The following is a 16,498-nucleotide window of genomic DNA, read 5'->3' on the forward strand; positions in this document are numbered from 1 at the left end:
AGGTATTATTGAGTAAAGGACCATTCTGGAACATTCGCCATATATTATGGATTGTTCTTGCTAGGCTGTTCATACGCCAACCACTGTTTGCTATCTCAACCCTACAGCCTCCCATTTAGAAAAGCGATCCTGTCAGCTTTTCTATTATTGTGTTCACATGGCGCTGCCTAACGACACCGCTATTCAGACACGTTGTCTACGTACCTACGTAAGATTCTACGTAAGAGGCTCGGTACCTGGTCCTGGACCAGGGAGCTACTCCATGGCTCCTACCATCGCGCGGCCGGCTGGCCGTGTGCATTGCAGACTTTTTGTTGTTGCCTTTTCGGATGTGCATGCACGTGGAACTTCCTTCTTTGGAACTGCTTCAGGCATGAGCTGTTTCAGATATTTCGTCTCCTGGCCTGGCTTATTTCGTTTCGGGTCTGCTGAGACCTCCTTTCGCGGAATATTACTCAATGACAGGTGAGTTGACCAGTTCCCTTTGATTCACTTGCTTGTGTTGACTCTTTCATTTACGAAAAGTGTGCTGATTTTGGGCGGAATGCAATAAATGATGGAAAAGCTGACCGGATCTCCTTTCTAAATTCAGCTTTTCCGCTGCCGAGGCCTCCTTTTACGGAATACTCAATGACAGGTGATCCCTGAGTTGACCAGTTTCCTTCGATTCATTTGCTTGTGCTCAGCCTTTAATTTACGGAAACGTGTGCTGATTTTATTCGGATTTAGATCCATTTTTATCTCTTTGCCCTTGCCTACAGTGTGCGAAGAACGCCTACTTTCGCTTGATATGGAGAACAATTCATTCCAAAAAATCTCTTTGAAAACATCTCATGCGTTGAGTGGGATTCGAACCAACCATTCTGCGTAGATTGAACTCTTTGCATATGCAGAGGTTTACCGTTATAGCAAGTCATCTAACGCAAAGTTCCTGTTGTGGAATTATGTATTTGAGTATTTGGAATGTCTACTCATTAGCTTAGTGTTGAAATGTGTTTCTGCAAACTTGAAAATCACCATATCTGATGAAAATCTCAGCCTAGTGTGCGTCCTGGCTGGTGTGCTGTTGGTTATAGTCAACTGTCCTTCAAACCTTTCCCGTTAACACCTTTCCCTCGGTTATTGCGTGGTCATTATCGGCTCACTACTCCGCACCTAAACGACATTAGGTGCGGAGTATGGGATATGGACACAAACAACAAAAATACACGAGCTAGAGGTGATACTGTACTGTATTCATAATAATAACCTTTTTTTTGCTAGGAAGAACAAGTCATTGAATAAAAATCTCTTATTCCAAAATCATGCGATGAGTGGGATTCGAACCCACCATTCTGCGTAGGTTGAACTCCTCCCATACGCATATGATACATTGAAGCAAGTCATCAAACGCAATGTTCCTGTCGTGGAAATATCTATTTGAGTATTTGGAATTTCTACCTGTTAGCCCCGTGCTGCAATATGTATTTGCAAAATTGAATAATCACCATCACTGATAACACAATCTCAGCCTAGTCACTGACTTGAATCATGAGTGGACTCTCACCACCGGCAGTGGAGGACGCTCGATAGCTGCTTCGGTAGATATCGCAGTCGCCTTCGACAAGGTTTTACACATCGGGGCCAGCTACAAGCTGCAGACACTCGGCATCCGTGGCAGAGCCCTGACCTGGCTGACAGATTATTTGTCCCTCAGGAAGCTACAGGCTGTTGTGAATGGCCAGAGTTCGTCCCCTACCCTATAGAGTCGGAAGTACCCCAGGCGAGCATACTGGGGCTAACTCTGTTCCCCATCTATGTAAACGATGCGGAGCAGTGCGTAGCTCCTGGATGTTCACTGGCCACCGTCGCCGATGATACAACGGTCTACACCTGTATTGTATCACCGGAACTGCTCCCAAACAGTAAGAAAAGCTTACAAGCCACCCTACAGGCGCTCCATGACTGGGGCAGAAAGTGGCGGGTCAGGTTTGAGCCCACAAAGTCACAGCTCATGACGATAGCCCATCAGCGGCACAGGTGGCCTATCATGGACCTCACGTTTGGAGATCGCACTGTGTCTGAGCTATCGGAGGTAAAACTCCTTAGCTTCACATTTGACACGGGTCTCTCCTTCAAGACCCACCTCCACAACACAGCACTCAAGGCGAATTCTCGCCTTCCTGCGCAAAGCTGCTCGCGTACTCGATGGTGCTGGTAAACGAACCGTCTACAGTACAGGATCCGAAGCTTTAAAATAAAATTGGGTTTGCCACTTCACTCCGAGTATTTGCCGCTTTCAGGGCTGATAGGTGATGGTTATAGAAGGTCAATTTTGTTTGTTGGCCCTTCTGAATCGGCCGGGAGGTCATTTCTCTTCAGCACCGCTACTGTCTGTAATGTCTTGCCGCAGACCAGAGAGCCACAGCCTCGCAGTCCCTGTTTCACAGTCACATTTGCACGCACTTCTTTGACACCAAACACAATGCCACTCCTCACTGACATGCCTCTGTCCTCCTTCTTTGAGCGTTGCGCTTATTCTTATTTTTGTGTTTCTGTTTCGGTATATTTCGTATTTCAAGGCATACCCCGAGGCTATAGGTATTATTGAGTAAAGGACCATTCTGGAACATTCGCCATATATTATGTATTGTTCTTGCTAGGCTGTTCATTTGCCATCCACTGTTTGGTATCTCAACCCTACAGCCTCCCATTTAGAAAAGCGATCCTGTCAGCTTTTCTATTAGTGTGTTCACATGGCGCTACCTAACGACACCGCTATTCAGACACGTTGTCTACGTAGCTACGTAAGTTTCTACGTCAGATGCTCGGTACCTGTTCCTGGACCAGGGAGCTACTCCATGGCTCCTACCATCGCGCGGCCGGCTGGCCGTGTGCATTGCAGACTTTTTGTTGTTGCCTTTTCGGATGTGCATGCACGAGGAACTTCCTTCTTTGGAACTGCTTCAGGCATGAGCTGTTTCGGATTATTTCGTCTCCTGGCCTGGCTTATTTCGTTTCGGCGCTGCTGAGACCTCCTTTCGCGGAATATTACTCAATGACAGGTGAGTTGACCAGTTCCCTTTGATTCATTTGCTTGTGTTGACTCTTTCATTTACGAAAAGTGTGCTGATTTTGGGCGGAATGCAATAAATAATGGAAAAGCTGACCGGATCTCCTTTCTAAATTTAGCTTTTCCGCTGCCGAGGCCTCCTTTTACGGAATACTCAATGACAGGTGATCCCTGAGTTGACCAGTTTCCTTCGATTCATTTGCTTGTGCTCACCCTTTAATTTACGGAAATGTGTGCTAATTTTATTCAGATTTAGATCCATTTTTATCTCTTTGCCCTTGCCTACAGTGTGCGAAGAACGCCTACTTTCGCTGGATATGGAGAACAATTCATTCCAAAAAAATCTCTTTGAAAATATCTCATGCGTTGAGTGGGATTCGAACCCACCATTCTGCGTAGATTGAACTCTTTGCATACGCATAGGTTTACCGTTATAGCAAGTCATCTAACGCAAAGTTCCTTTCGTGGAATTATCTATTTGAGTATTTGGAATGTCTACTCATTAGCTTAGTGTTGAAATGCGTTTCTGCAAACTTGAAAATCACCATATCGTATGAAAATCTCAGCCTAGTGTGCGTCCCACTAGTCTCTTCGGATTCCCACGGAGCGTGAGTTCGAAGTCTGAAGAAATTGTTGAACGGTCACTGCTTGTACGACGACTTCACCATATCTTAGTAGTAGAGCCTCGCTGGCCTTACGACTAAGCGAAGGTCCCTGGCTGGTGTGCTCGTGGTGATAGTCAATTGTCCTTCAAACGTTTCCCATTAACACCTTTCCCTCCACTATTGCATAACCATACTTGGCTCATAAATTGGCTCATAAATTGATGTACAATTGTCCAACGGGAGCATAACAGTTATCGATTTCTACAATAGGGCCTAAAGCTGACAGAAATTAGGGTCAAAACTCGCAACATTGCATTTTGGCTCTGCCTGGTTTTATCAATGATTACACTCCTTCAAAAACCGAGTTCACTTTGCCCCTATGATGAGTCGTCATCATCAATAGGGCGAGACTTGTCGTGAGAAACTAAATGTCTTAGTAAGTGCCGAGTCCGTAGCGTCCATGGCGGATACCGACATGGACGAGACGATGGAGGGGATGGAGCCAGCGCAATCATAGTAACGTTATGTAATGAATATGCAGAAGTAGTATGTAAATCTTAAAAACAATAGTGCTTTGGACCTGTGCAGAGGATAGGCATCCGTGCTGGCGAGGTCTGCAATGCTCAACCGACCAGAGGTCTTGGCATCTTCGAATGGCAGGTGCACCAAATTGGGAGGAAAGCATAAGCATGGGGAACACTCTGCCTTGCAGCAGCATCATTCAGTTCGCAGCACGCCGCTATAACCGCCACCACTGCCTCCCATTTGCAGCCCCCGATCAGTCGATGCATCCTTTGCCTTTTGTCATGGTCTCTTCCAGCTTTTATAGCAATTTCACACACACATATACGTACACCATGTTCCAATGATTGTACACGCCTGTCACAAGAGAAGCACGGAAATCTGCAAATGCCCTGGACGGGCATCCACAGATTTTCTCTTATGACAACGATAGAAACAAGATCTAAATGAGACAGATCAGACTTGCGCCAGATAACTGTCCTATCCACACAACCTGCGAAGGCATGTGAATCGATAACCAACGCACACCTGGTCTACGCCACACGAAGTACATCGGCGTAAAATAAAAAAATAAATAAATTTCACGGTTCGCGTGAGACTCGGCTGGAAGCCGAGTTTTCCGCATCCGCCGTGGGAACGCCACCACCCTCTAGGATCAAAGGCGCAGATGCAGCGCCTAAACGGTGGGAGGTGAGTAGATCAGACCCACCACTAAGTGGTCAAAGACCGAAATCCCATTAGCTGCATCCATGTTACCCTCGTGCCAGGCCACGAGTTCCCAATTAACTGTGGGTCTCAGCACGGCTGGAAAAATTCCTTCCGCTTCCAAGCAGGACTTGAACCTGGTACCCTCTGTTTCTCAATCATGGTCTTAGACCATCCCACTATGCCTGCCTGCCTCGGCGTAAAACGGCCAAGAAAATTACTATTACCTATGCACACACACACACACACACACACACACACACACACACACACACACACACACACACACACACACACACACACACACACACACACACATATATAAAAGTATAAACATTTCCACACCCTACACACACACACACACACGCACACACACACATACACATACCATTGCCCATTGGACGCCCATCGCCGGAGGCGATGATAGCAGAAGCCATGCATAGCAGCTTGTGCTGGGATTGCACCATTCAACAGCTTGCAAGGCTGGATAATTGACCGTCACTATTAAGCCTGGTCTACACCACATTGACCACACAGCTATGAATCGGCTTTTTCTGGGCAGTGAATCCTTACTTTTCACACACACACACACACACACACACACACACAAACACACAAACACACACACGCACACACGCACCAGAATGTACAATGCAACCTGGCCGTCTGAGAGTAGATATTTGAGAATATACAAGCTGGGAGAATTCCGTGCGGAGTAGAGTCGCACCAGCAAGCTGCCTGTCAATCATCAGAGTCATGCAAATAGAAACCATCTACATGCATACTGCTAGTGTATGACAATTGGGTTCACCTTAGGATTTCAGCGTGCAACAAACAACACACAAACTCTAAAACAACGATAGGGCATGGTTAGAGGACGGGCGCATGCATGTACAAAATACACTGAGTGGGTTGGGGCAGGGGGTTGGGGGGGGGGGGGTATTAAATGTACCCAGAGTGAGGTGTTATGGGCGAGGGGGATTAGAGGTCATGGAACTCAATGCCGCACGCAACATCTTGCCACAGAAGCGTGTGGCATCACGCCACAGACGATGATCTTGTACTCGTAGGTGTATGCGAACTGATAGAGTAGCGCTCCATATCCTGAAGCAGCCCAAGTAGCACTATCATAACACATTGATGGTCACGTGACGGAGCACCTGGCAAGTAGAGCATGGGTGCTGACGCTGCAGTCAAGATACATGTATGGGCTCAGGTGGCACACCTAGACGCACACCTAGGCTAGAGGTAGGAGGACCTCGCGTATAATAATAATAATAATTGAAGCCCACTGGGCAGGACCTCGCGGGCTCGTATCCAAGCATTCCTTGCCCACGTTCAAGGTGTAAGCAAAGTCGAGTCTACCAGAAGCATAGATCATTAATAATTCGACCAGTGGACGGCACGGTGAGTCAAGAATGATAACGTCTAGTGAAGGTGCAATGCTAACTCCCAACGCGGTGCACGCTAGTGAGGAACAGCCAGGGTGGAGATGGCAACGCCCTTCGGAGCTTCCGAGTAATACATCTTCGGCGCGGTAGACTCTTTCTGGTACAAGTAGAAAGCGTCGTAGATCGCATCGTCCAATGTGTCGTTCACGTCCAGCATGAACAGGAACTGTATAGTAGAGACCTGACCTACCCCATGCTCGTAATAGATGAGAAAGAGGCCGATGTCCTGGAAGTCGTCATTGCTGCGCACCTCTCGGATGATGTCGATTATCGCCTCCAGGCTGGGTCGCTGGCTGCACAGGACCTCCACGTACGTGTCCTGGGCCGGCAGAGTGATGTCCGTAAATGCCCAGTCATCCTCGTCTCCGGCAAATGTCATGTAGCGCGCGCGACAGAAGAACTTCACCTTCTTCTTGGGCTGGTCATAACGGGTCGTGATGCCTTTGACTTGGATATCCTTCGTTTTATCGCAATTCATCTCCTCAAAAACTTGCTCTCCACTGTTCCGCGGGTCTTTGTCTGTTTCTTCTAAAGACACCAGAGTGTTTGTTGTATTTCGTAGAGCGTGTTTCTGGGCCAGCGACTCGCCTCCTCTCCAATCTGACCCGAGTTCCGGCGTCGGATGCGAATCACACGGCGGCCCACACTCTGGTACACACACACCCCGCTACGCATGGCATTGGCATCGGCTATTGGCTAGCGGCTAGCGGGTACCGGGTGGTGATGATGCCCACCGTACCACCCGTATCACGGGCGTACCGTATTCATTGTGTCTACATACGCGAAGTACGCCGAAGGGTGCACTTGTATACTCCGCGATCCAGGTGATGCTCTGCGATAGGGACTGGCGGATAATGCCGGCAGAAAATTCTGCAGAAAACGGCACTACAAACAAGAGAGCAGAATTTGACAAACCTGACGCTTGAAAACGCAGAATATCTACATAATATGATAACAAATCTGTAAACCTCCGTTGTGCCTTTTGTGTGTTAGATGATAACATGTATCCCGAGTCCTAAGACTCCTAACTAATAATAATAACGTGTTACTCAAAAGCCTTTCCTTGCTCTCAGCAATCCTGGGTACTTTTTGTAGCATGCTGTACTTCACTACACAGGTCAAAGTGCAATGTCTGCTTGAGCACTCACGCGATGTACCGAGCATTGAAGATTGCGGTTCTTCATTTCTTTTAATCATAAATTTTCATATTATTTGTATAAGGTGCATGTTTGGCGTCACCGCGCGTCACCCCTTTTCGAATCGTTACCAAGAAAAAGGCACCCAAAGGAGTCAATCGATCGCTGTCCTGGCGAAAAACCCCGGTTCGGACACTCTATATTATAGGGCACTGTGGTTAACTGTGGATTTGTTTGTGTTTTTTTGCCCTGATATTTTGTTGTTGTTGGCATACGGTTCAAATAGTCGCAAGACCGGGACTCTGCCAACTGGGTTACGGTTGTAAGCAGGAGCACTGTGTGTCCTCGCCATGTAACGTGCTGTCGAAATGTCGAAAATATCAAGCAAGGTTTCTACATGTATATAACCAAACTAGGCGTAGCAGTACAACATGGCCCAGTATACATAGAGTCGTGTCACTGGAGTTTTGTGTATTCTTCTGTTTTTGTTTTTGGCTTCGCGCGCCCGCGCCGCGAGCCTTTTCCAGGAAATTTTCAACGCGAAACATAGAATTAACTTGGGGTGGCCTAATATGTAGAATGATATGCAACCGGATGAGCACTTTTTGAGCAGAAAAATCAGCCAAACCCATGTGCTTCGAGCAGAATTTTGAGCAGACTGAAAGGCAGGATTGCTTCTTTCGCGGAGCATTATCCGCCAGTCCCTACTCTGCGCCCTAGGGCGTGAAACTACAGTACTAGTGTACCGTGTATTGCGAGACTTACCTGCTCGCTAGCTCGGATACTTCCAATAGCGGTGTCCGCACATAATGATTCACCCTTGATTGCTGTGGGGTTTTCCGGCAGCTGCTACAAAGATGTCATCGATGGTGAAGAAAAATGAAGATAACATAACCTAACACATAACCAACTTTAATAAAAGTTTAATGAAACAACCCTTTGCTGAATCAGTGCATGGTGAACAATGGTAACATGGGAGTAAGACGGCATTGGGAAGTGTATGAACGATATGCCAATTTGAGGACAGAGCTGAAGACCGAGACCACTGAGACCGCAACTGGTGAAATCCACTGGATCAACGGTTCTATCAGGGATCGAAAATGAAGAGAGGAGTGAGAACACTCCGAGCATAGTACACCCCATAATGTATAACCGAGAGTCCGGGGGGGGGGGGGGGGGGATTATCGACTCTTGGTATATTAAACCAAGAGTAGATAAGTGCACGAGGCAAAACTTTCATGAAGACTGGCAGCGCGTGCGTTGCAGAACAGATCACGTCAAGAAAATATTCCGACGTGGGCCAACCCATCCGCGAGTTGCGCACTCTTGTTTATCTACTCTTGGTATAACGCATACAGACTAGAACAGGGGAAGCTTGATCAGTTGAAACTGGCACGTCGGTGGCTCCGTTGATTTCATTGGAGGAAAAATTGAAAAATGGCAAAATTAAGATGAGAGGTTTATGCGTGACAATAGCAATATTACTTGTAGATGCTTTGTGTGAAATACTCAGAATAGAAAGAAACCTTAGTCATACCAGTCGGTAGCTAATAAGGCCTAATATCCCATAAAATAATATGAAGAGCTTCATAATTATACTGTTACTGTGGAGGTCCTTGCTCGTAGAGGTAAAGCCAGAGCAGCGCTACTGCCTTGGAGATGGGCTAGTTTCGGTCAGCTGCAGGCCACGTCGCTGCGCAGTGACCGACATAATTGTAAAGCGCTATCTTGGCCTTGCAGTGTGGACCAGAGCAAGCACTCCGCAGTGAGTGCTCCTAGTTTATCCAATCACTCTGCCTTGATTCCCAGCCTACAGCAGTCATTCGGGGTGTTCAGCTCGGGATCGGCAAGAGCATCATTCTACCAGTAGTCCGATGTGGCGAGTCAGTGAGGAATGACTATGACTACCTTTCCTATTCTCTGCACGGCAGAGCCTGCACAGTTGTACACCGTTGCATTTTTCTGTAGAAGGGCAGCACCTGAACAGCATATTGAATGGAGCGTCAAGCAGGCGACTTGTGTCTATCTGTACACGTGGGTACGCTAGTAAAGCTCCGGACGTGATGATGCACGGCTTGCGTGATGTCTTCGTGCAGACCGCAGCACTGTGCTTCGCAGCAATGGAAGCTGCTAGAAACTACAGCGAGTGCGATTACCCACACCACTGCTGCTTTTGTAGGTTACTTAGTTGTGCGAGTACGCATCGTCGTGTGATTCTTCAGCGACTTCACCTTCTGCACTATACCTTCCATTTGCGAACGCCACGAAAATGTCCGATTGACCAAGGACACGAGGCCAAGTTTGGAAGTCCCTCTACGCAGCAGGGGTATATAACCGGTGCCGCGATAAAAGTGAAAATACGCAGCCAGTAGGAAGCACAGGATTGCCATGCTGAGCAAGAAAATATCAATCCGCAGCAACCTATCCTCGGGCTCATCGCTCCAAAGGAATCGCCACAAACGGACCACGACGCCGCAAATGCGACCGAACACTGTCGGTCTGTGCTCCTGCACACCTGCTGCCCCGTTAGCCTCTGTCTCGTTCGCTGCTTTTCCCTTCGCCAGAAATCCGTCCAGGGCTTCCTGGCGTCTTCGCAGACGTTTACGCTGACGTTGTGAGCGACTTGGATTCCCGGGAGCACTACCCGACCAAGCTGCATCATCTTCTGGGATAGTGTCGAGAACCTCCCATTTATTCTGGGTGTTCACCCTCTTCGCATTCGATGGCATCGTCTGGTCCTTCGTCACTGAGGAAAGCCGAAAAGTTAAGTGGTTATAGATAGCACTTGGCTGCACTGCGAATGTTTACCGGTATGCGGATCTATCTGCGTTTCGCGTATGCAGACGAGTGAAGACTGGATTGAGCAGTGGCATCTATCCTCGATAGGATAGCGCGTGGCTGCATGCTGGAGTAGTGTTTGATGGATCGCCGTCCGTGTTCTATCTGGTACACATACTGTATGTAGGTGGCGCGAGCGCGTATGTAGGTGGCGCGAGCGCGTATGTTAACGTCTAAATTACGTAGGGATTTAATTAAGACCATATCCCAGCGCTATCCAGTCTGTTCGGGCACTCAAGAGCTAAACCTAAAAGGAGCCCCATCCAAGCATCCTAGATCCCCTCGGTCGTCGTCATCATCCTAGTACAGATATAATGCTCGAATGCCACGCGATGCTGGCCTGAAACCCTGCCGTTTGCCGCGACCTGAATACCCGGATCCAGGGCTTCACTAAAGGCCAGCATCCCAATTACCAGGGAGTCGTAAAATACCGGTATTTTACGACTCCCTGCCAATTACCACAACAAATTCCCTGCATCTACTACGTACATTTGTATGCAAATATTTGAGTATTAGAATAGCGCCACCGCCTATTTTACTCTTCCACGACTTCTGTGTTCGTAGATTCCGTTTCACCGCTCATTCTGCTAGGTGCAACATGCTGATAAACACGCTATTGTCAGATACATGACATGTATAATTATAATTCATGAATCAGTTAACTCGCCAAGCTAAAGCAAGATGCAAAACTTGTGATCAACAGTCATGTGCACAATGTGGGTCTGAAGAGCATACCGTATCTGAAGCACACGCCAGGAGCTGGATGATAAGATCCAAATGCAGGTTCCCAAAACAGACGCGCAAATCGGAGATGAAAGTTACTACTTGCGTGCCAGGGTTGAAAGCACCGAAACCATGTACAAGTAATCTAACCAGAGTAAGACGTACCTCCATGGGCAGCAGAAAAGTGCACTACTTGAGTACTTAGCATCTGCAGAACAAAAGCACTGTCATCAGTATGGACATTGGACACCCATGCTCCTGGGGGAGAGGGAATAGATGAGGCGGACACCAATGTCCGAGGGGGAGGGGAATAGATGAAGTGGACAAGTGAGCAGCGGCTAAGCCCGTCGTACCCTCTACCATGCAGTATTCCGTTCTCGAGATTCGTGGTTTCTCGTAAAAAAGAACATCCACTCGGTAGGCATTGGCGGATAATGCTCGAAAAGGTTGCAGATTCTGCTCGAAAAGCAGTGAAATTGGCAGAACCATACAAACCTTTTTGCGGGCAATTCCTCGATTTCTGCTCCATTTCTTTATCCACATACCAAACATGCATGAAACTTACCAGAAAAAGTACCGAATTCTGCCAATTTTTCTGCCCGCATTATCCGCAAAGGGCTACTACTCGGCAAACCTGCAAGAACGCACCACACACTGCTTAATGTCGTTTTGATCCTTGTAGTTGACTGCAGTCGATCTTCTACAGCTTAGGCCTATTGCAAATCTCGGCAGGATTTTGCTTTTTGTGTTCCGTTTGTCTAGGTCTTCTTTTTCTTGTCCGTGGTCCAGTATTCGTCTCGTCCTTGTATGTATGCGCCACGGACGCCACGGATTCAGCACTCGCTATGACATGTAGTTTCTCAAGACGACAAGTCTCGCCGTCTAGCTGATGACGACTCATCATAGGGGTAAAGTGAGCTCGGTTTTTGAACCAGTGTAACCATGGGTAATGACCAGGAAGAGCCAAAATGTAATGTTACGAGTTTTGAACTTTTGACCCTAATTCCTGTCAGTTTTGAGCCCTATTGTCGAACTCGATAACTGTTTTGCTCCCGTTGGATAATTGTACATCAGTTTATAAGCTAATAATTATATGAGCGAATTATGACTGTAGTATCCCTGCTTGGCTAGTACGGACGTATATTTAGTGTATACCCGTACGTTAGCGTACGGGGTCTGTTGCATAAAAGCTGCTGCGCAGTTCTGTTTTCATGAGATTTTCTTACAATAAAAAAAGCCGAACAACCTCCAGGTGTGTACCGGAGAAATTTCTTCTTTTGACGAGTCCGACTGTTGTGAAAAACTGGCATACGTTGTTTCTCTGGTCTCGCTGCAGCTGGATAACCTCTCCGTACTCTGAGTGCTCTTCAACGGTTCCTTTACATGCAAATTGCTTCTTGAGTGCTCTGCCAATGCGCTTCTTGTCGTACTCGTCGCTCAGTCCCTGTACTTTTGTGAAAGTCTTGCGACCGTTACGCTGCAGAATACGGATGTGCACCGCTCCGCCGACTCCAGACGCGCCTGCACCAGCTTCGCCCTCTGTCTTGGCGTCCGCAAACGCATCGAAAAGCTTCATCGGAGGGCCTGCTCCTGCCATGATTATACTGATATGAAATCACCACCGATAGCACTAGCGATCAACTGACTTCATCGGAGGTCCTGCTCCTGCCATGATTATACTGATAGGAAATCACCACAGATAGCACTGGCGATCAATTAACTTCAACTCTCGTCGCAACTTTGAGAAGATAATCGGACGATTGAAGCTGTAAGCACTTTTGCTCACCAGGCAATTGCTTCACGTCTCTCGAGGCAGCGATATGTCCACTGGCCGATCTCGACAACGATCGGTTTGCCAGTGTTGTCCAGTCTGCCCAGCTGCATCATAAGTAGGATGGTCAAACGCATCGAAAAGCTTCATCGGAAGTCCTGCTCCTGCCATGATTATACTGATAGGAAATCACCACCGATAGCACTGGCGATCAACTAACTTCAACTCTCGTCGCAACTTAGGCTCTTTGTACATGTATGGCAAGTGGGAGTAGCAGCAGGTTGAGCCACCAATGTAGTGGTAGCCGAGTGGAGGCTCGGTGCACGAATTAACTTTTAATCGAACACACCTGGGTTATTATGTAAAATCAAAGAAGCGGCAATAAAAAGTTCTTCCTCCGGTACACACCTAGTACCTGGAGGTTGAACAGCGCTTCTGGTCGGCTTTGTTGTTGTTATAAAATCTCATGAAAACAGAAATGGCAAGCAGCTTTTACGCAACAGACCCCGTACGCTAACGTCCGGGGATACACTAAATATACGTCAGGTAAAGTTCCGTACTAGCCAGGCAGGGGTACTACATGACTAGTTCCGTACTAGCCAGGCAGGGATACTACATGACTATGCGATAGACGTTGGAAAGGTGTTAACGGGAAACGTTTGAAGGACAATAGACTATCACCATCAGCACCCCAGCCAGGGACCTTCGCTTAGTCGTAAGGTCAGCAAGGCTCTACAACTAAGCTATGGTGTAGTAGTCGTACAAGCAGTGACCGTTCAACGAATTCTTCCAACACCGAACTCACGCTTCGTGGGAATCCGAAGAGGCTCTCTGTCCTCCTATTGTTTGAACCAGCTCTACCACTCGGTATTGAGCACTCTCTTGGACAGCCTTGAACCTCTCTGTTTTAGAGGCTCGTAGGATGCAGACTAGGCGGGCATTTTCATGAGATAATCGTGACCTTTCAACTTTTCAAGACAACAGTGAAACTCTAAGCTAACGAGTAGACTTTCCAAATACTCCAATAGATATTTCCACGACAGGAATATTGCGTTTGATTACTTGCTAAAAGGCTTCCTATGCGTATGGGAAGGGCTCAACCTACGCAGAATGGTGGGTTCGAATCCCAGTCATCGCATGTATTTTCAATAAGAGATTTTTTTGGAGTGAATTGTTCTTCCTTCCAAAAAAAGGTTAATACAGTACAATATCACGTGTAGCTCGTGTGTTTTTGTCTTTTGTGTCCATATCCCGTACTCCGCACTTAATGTCGTTTTGATCATTGTAGTTGACTGCAGTCGTTCCTCTATTTCGTTTTGCATGGAATGTGACACCTTTATCCGTCTCAACTGCCCGCTTTTCTTCCGTGACTGCAATTGTGTCATCCTCATCAACCAGGTCGATCACTGCCATTGCGCGAGGCCCTCGAGGGTTAATGCCCTTTAATGCCCTCGAGGGCAACAACGTTGCCACACTACACAAAAGAACATTATTCCCGTAGCTATGCAGAAGGCGTTACTTCAGTAACGTCTGGCGCTAGCCAGGATCCACACAGCTTTAATTTGGTGTTTGTGTGTTTGTGTGTTTGTGTCACGCCTGAAGCTACCGTATCTGTCCCGTATCTGTCCCGTATCTGTGATTTGGTGTTTGTTTGTGTGTGTTTGTGTCACGCCTAGAGCTACCTTATCTGTCCCGTATCTGTGACTACAAAGGTTCTACAGGATTGTACATAACAGCTGGCCACAAACAGCTGGCCACAATATTCGTCGTATTATGTTTACGACTCCCTGATGTAGAGGGAGATTTGCAAAGAAAATTAATAGGGAGACGAGGAGGAAATAAAATTAGAATGGACGCTAGTTGCGGAATAGGTGATAGGATGCGTCAGCAAAAACATACTTTGGAAGAGAGATCCTTTGGAAGAGAGATCCCGTCGTCTCCAAAATAAGCGTGAACGGGCGATTCAGCGCCGGTCACAGGAAACGTCGGAAGAGAGATCCTGTCGACTCCAGAACACCCGTGATCGGCAGAGTCAGCGCCGGTCCCAGGAAACGTCAGGACAGACGCAGAATCGACTCCAAAATAAGCGTGAACGGGCGATTCACCGCCGGTCACAGGAAACGTCGGAAGAGAGATCCCGTCGAGTCCAGAATGCCCGTGATCGGCAGAGTCAGCGCCAGTCACAGGAAACGTCAGGACAGACATCTTGTCAACTCCAAAATAAGCGTGAACGGGCGATTCAGCGCCGGTCCCAGGAAAAGTTGGAAGAGAGATCCCGTCGAGGCCAGAACGCCTGTGATCGGCAGAGTCAGCGCCGGTCACAGGAAACGTCAGGACAGACATCAGGACATTTTTTGCCTACCTCATTGTACATGTTACTAGAATTGATGGAAATGTTTTTTTCCTTTGATTGGCTACATCGTTGTATTGCAAAAACGTTTCAATCAGTATGAATATGAGTTAGGCAAAAGTATTGCGGATTGTTATTTTTCTCTCACTTCATCCGCTTTCGGTTTGCTCCTTCTTTTCCTTTTTATCTCCATAAAATCGGATTTTCTGGCCTTTTTTACATTAAAAGCATAGCGTAGGGCCCTGAGCTTCCAAGCTCTCTCGTTTGAACAATTTTAGGGTAATAACACTATCTTTCTGGACACACAAATTCGGCTTATGAATGCGCTGACAAACAGCTTCCATAACTTGTAACTGCAAAAGATAACCATGACGAGCACGGCACAAAACAGAAAAACAGGAATCAGAATAAGTACGACAACACTCAGTACTAGAACCAAATGATTGTATAGACCTTATTCGATAAACGTCACAATCACGTGAACCGGGGTCCCGGGAACCAGGGAGTGGCAAGAGATCTGCGCTCAGTGCACAGTGGACTCTGTGTGCGAACATAGGAGTAGATAAATACCGGTATTTTACTACTCTTTTGTACGAACTGGGCCTTTCTTGCCACTCGTTTCTCGTACGCGTGCCCTAGCTGAGAGCCGATTGAAAATTTCAAAATTCTGCATATTTTCATGTTCTTTGGGACGTAACTTCAGTTCTACTCACTCAAACTTCACAATCTTGGGCTTCCTGGAAAGGTCTCCGCGAGAGGAAGAGACTGAGGTCACGCATGATGACCAGGACGCCATATCTCCAGCGCCAGAGAGCAGCGACCTAGCGAAAACTGCTTGAAATGCGTGCACTTTCGTCCTGCTCCAGCATTTTCATTGTTCTTGATCGCAGAGTTTCGATTTTTTCGCTGTGTACCCTTGGAAATACTACCAGTGAAACCCACGCAAATTTGAGTAACTCAGCGCGAGGAAAAGTCTCAAAATTCTCAACTTTCGAGTTGCACTCCCACGCTTTTCAAGTGCCGCGATCGCGGCTGAACTTACGGGCGATTTATCTCAAGAACCGTTGATTGCAGCGCGTCGCGGATGGGTTCTACGGCACGCTGAGAGTTTTCTCTTCAAGGTAGATATTTGGATCGTTGAATTTGAGCTAGTTTTGACCGAGTTACGGCCAGTTGAAGTCTCACAGTCGAGTGTGTAGAATTCTACACATTCAAGTATGGGTCGGCTCTCAAAGGGTTATGACAAATCCGTGGAGGCGAGTCCAAAAATCACGTTATCGAATAAGGTCTATACTGAAGACTTGTTATTACGAGACGGACGCACACTTGTGCCTAAATGTGTTTT

This window comes from Sycon ciliatum, chromosome 9, assembly GCF_964019385.1.
Source record: "Sycon ciliatum chromosome 9, ocSycCili1.1, whole genome shotgun sequence".
Lineage (NCBI taxonomy): Eukaryota > Metazoa > Porifera > Calcarea > Leucosolenida > Sycettidae > Sycon > Sycon ciliatum.